A 4,305-nucleotide genomic window follows, 5' to 3' on the forward strand; every position below is an offset into this window, starting at 1 on the left:
CGTACCATTCGGACGGATATAAATTATCTGAGCCAAAATGCTCGAAGCAGACCCTGAGCCGTTCGGCCAGGAGTACGTTCTTGGGTAAAAGGGGCATATGGATTATCCGAGCCAAGCACCCGAATAGTAAAAGCCTCCTTGCCGATCAGGTTCGCAAGCGAATGACCCGTGCTGTTCGGCCGGGCATAAATATTGTTCAAGCGCGGGATATGAAGGCCAAGGTCGCTCGACCTGGTAAGGAGTTAGCCTCGAAGGTCGTCTAGCCCAGACGTTAAACCGTAGAGACGAGCCGGCGTCTATAAAAACCGAGCGAAAAACCGACGAGCACCGTCGTTAAAGATCGAGAGCCGCGCCGATCGGCTATAAATATCCGCGCCGACGAGCACCGTCGTTAAAGATCGAGAGCCGCGCCGATCGGCTATAAATATCCTCGCCGACGAGCAACGTCGTTAAAGATCGAGAGCCGCGCCGATCGGCTATAAATATCCGCGCCGACGAGCACCGTCGTTAAAGATCGAGAGCCGCGCTGATCGGCTATAAATATCCGCGCCGTCGACCACCAACGATAAATATCAAGAGACGAGCAAAGGATGGTTAATCGGAATTAAAGAGGCAAACAAGTTTGCGCGCTGAGCGGCTGATCAAGCGCGTAATGAGACATTAAAGATAATTCGCTTGTCTGGCATAGCGAGGTGCCGAGCGGAATGGTTATAAAGAATACTTAGTAAGTTCTTGCCACAATAAAAGGTGAAAGGAACAGAAGATCATCTACTACGCAAGCTCAAAAAGTCATTACAGAGATAGTCCTGGCCGAACGGCTGGAATACAAAAAAGTTTATAAAAACGCTCCTCAGACATCAAAATCAAAGAGAGCGTCGGGGATGGTGTCCATCACGCTCGCTATATCTTCGGGGGGGATGGTCAACTCGGCAGACAGGTGACCTTTATTCTTCAGATATCCCACCGCCGCCTTGATCGCCTCCTCGAACGTGAGGGATATCTTGTCAGTGAACTTCTCTCCGAAGTCCTCCGAACAAAGGAACGCTTTCCTCACCTCGTCAGAGCGGGCCGACTCCCCCTCCTGGTATTCCTTGAGCGCGGCATGGGCGGCATCGCTGGTGGCTTGGAGCGCGGCCAAATCTCCGTCGAATCTTTGGAGATCCGCCGAGCGGCCCTCCTTCTCGGCGGCCAACAGGGCGTCCAAGTTTTTGATGCGTTGTTCCAACCCCCTGATCTCCACCTTCATACGGTCCATATCATTGATGGCCTGTTGCTTCCGAGTGATTGCCGTTTTGAGCTCCTTTTCTCGTTGCTTGATCATCGTTTCGAGCCGAACGACTTTGCTCGCCAAATCGTTAGCCCTTTTCCGTTCGGCGTCCAGCGATTTTTTGGCCTTCGCCAAAGCGGCAGCCGACTGCCCGTTACCCCCAACGATTTTTTGTTTTTTCAACTCGTCCTCCAGCTCGGCCAATCGATTGCTAATAGCGATCTGCTCCACCCAGTTCTACCAACAAATGTCCACAGGTCAGAAACCTAATCCGAATATGCAAATAAAGAAAAGGAGAGCATACCCCGGTGGCCTGTTGAAGGTTGCTATCGCCGAGCTGCCCGGGAGTCATCGTGGCTATGCGACGCCGAGCATGTAACGCCCCAGCCCGGGCAGGCCCCACCCGGACCGAACCAGGAACGCCACCAGAATTGCCCATCGGGTTGACGACTAGCTCCACAGACCACCGGAGGTCCTTTCAGCGTGCTTTGTCCTCACTCGTACGCACCCTGGAAAACTTCCCAGGAGGTCACCCATCCTTAGATTTCTCCAAGCCAAGCACGCTTAACTTTGGAGTTCTTAAGTTTGGGCTTCCGAAAAGGAAGGTGCACCTTGGTGATATGGATAGTACCATCTAACCTTTTAAGTCATACTTAACCAGAATCTCAGAACCGGGGTATTACAATCACCCCCACTTAAAGACACAACGTCCTCGTTGTGTAACCACGAATCACACCATAGACAAATCCCAGAATCTCCCTCGCTAGGTGGTGCCCTGGGTGCTCCTGCCACAGGCGCACTCACGGTCGCAAGGTCGCTCTGATACCATCTGTAACGCCCCAGCCCGGGCAGGCCCCACCCGGACCGAACCAGGAACGCCACCAGAATTGCCCATCGGGTTGACGACTAGCTCCACAGACCACCGGAGGTCCTTTCAGCGTGTTTTGTCCTCACTCGTACGCACCCTGGAAAACTTCCCAGGAGGTCACCCATCCTTAGATTTCTCCAAGCCAAGCACGCTTAACTTTGGAGTTCTTAAGTTTGGGCTTCCGAAAAGGAAGGTGCACCTTGGTGATATGGATAGTACCATCTAACCTTTTAAGTCATACTTAACCAGAATCTCAGAACCGGGGTATTACAGAGCATCTATCCAAGCTTGGGCAAGAGGGCCCGTCAGAGTAATCTGCTGCTCGGGGGCCACTGGCCGATCAGCAGCAGCCATGTACGCCTCTGAGGGGAGGCGCAGAACGGTCTTTATCAAGTTTTGGCCGCTCGGCTCGCTCTGAGAAGCAGCGACCTTATCGGACGGCCCACCGGCAGAAGAGGAGGGAAGCTCACCCATACGCCTGATACGGCGCAAAGTTCTGGAAGGGCTGGACGGTGGCACCTCCGAGCTGGCCCTCGGAGAGCCCTGAGGAGTGGGGGTACTCTCGAGCGAAACCGTCCCGGATAGCACCGGTGCGCCCGCGCTCCGCTCGGGCAGTGGCTCATCAAGGTTAGCGCTCCGCTCGGGCAGTGGCTCATCAAGGTTAGAGGCAGGGGCAGAGGCAGGGGCAGATTCTGGTCTTCGGCGCTTCCGAGTGCGTAGCGGCACATCATCGGCCGAACGGCCCCTACCTCAGCCTCGGGAGGAGGTTCCAGGTCACCCGCGGCCTCATTGTGAAAGGCAGGGACATCTGAGGCTTCGGGGACAGTTGGCGCCCCCTCACTTTCTCCACCGGTCGGATCGGATGGAGCAAGGCCCCGCTCGGCGGCCTCCTTGTTCGTCACCTCCTCAATCTGAGCAGCTTTCAGTTTGAGCTTCTCGGTAGCCTTGGCACGCCACATGACTTCCGCTGCAGAAACAAAAAATAAATCAGTTAGAACAAAACAAATGAGAAGACAAGGAAACTTACTCATGCTGTAGGGCAGATCGGCGGGGATAGAAGACAAGCCGAATATATGCATTACTCCCGGAAGGAGCATCTCGTCAATATGATATCGCTGACCGACTAGCCGCTCAGCTGGATCCGCGTCACCTCTAAACTTGCCGAGCTCCGGTTGCGCGGGCATAGCCGTCTGCCACTTGGTGCGGAAAGTCGGCTCGGGAAAACGATATAGAAAAATGCTCCTTCCAATGTTTGTTGGAGCTCAGATATGATCAAAAGCACGAAGCCTATCCTAGACTGGAAAACAAAGGTACCCCACTCGGCTTGCTTGGGATAGTAAAAGTAGTGGAATATTTTGGGTCCAAGGGATGTTGTTCATTAAACAAAACTATCACCCGCCAAAGCCCTAATAGAGTTGGGAACTACCGCCGAGCGGAATGCGGAAATAGTTGCAATCTAAGAAAAATTTGTGAGGTGGAAAACGCAATCCGGCCAGAAATTGGTCTAAAGAACAGTGCCGGACGGCGGTTCATGAGGCCGAGCGGCTGGTGTGGCTAACACTATTTGGTGGTCGATCGGCAGGTCATAAGTCCGGACGAGGCGCAAGGCGTCTTCCTCATCAAAACGGCTCTCCATGGTCGTGTACCACAGACCTGGAGCGCCGCCAGTCGACTGTGAAGTGGTAGTCATGGTCAAGGGACGAGAATATAGGATGCCGAGGGAAGGGGTGAGAAAAGAATGGAGCAGAAGCCGATTGAAGGAAACAGGTAACAAAAAGAAGAAAGCGCTGGGAACAAGAGAAAAGGCCTTACAAACAAAGAAGATGATCGACGAAGGGCCGAGGTTTGCCGAAGAGTTGAGGGGCGAGAGTGCCGGAGGAGAATGAAGCAGCGAGGCGGCGGCAGAAGCGGAGCCGCAGGCTTTATATTGCCACCCGGAAGCAACCTCCACCGTCCGATCCAGGTCGTCGATATCGAGGTTGTCATCGGATCGTCCGTTTCAAACGGCGGTTGTCCCATCGGAAGTGACGTAACCGCCATACTCTGACAAATGTACGGTCGCCACGTGTTTGCCGGTTACTAGCCGCATTTAATGAGCTCCCCTTACCGTGCGCAGAGCACGTGATGGGTAGTGTGGGAGAACAGCGGACATCGATTCCCAGAAAATACA

The sequence above is a fragment of the Zingiber officinale genome, chromosome 2A, assembly GCF_018446385.1.
Source record: "Zingiber officinale cultivar Zhangliang chromosome 2A, Zo_v1.1, whole genome shotgun sequence".
Taxonomy (NCBI): domain Eukaryota; kingdom Viridiplantae; phylum Streptophyta; class Magnoliopsida; order Zingiberales; family Zingiberaceae; genus Zingiber; species Zingiber officinale.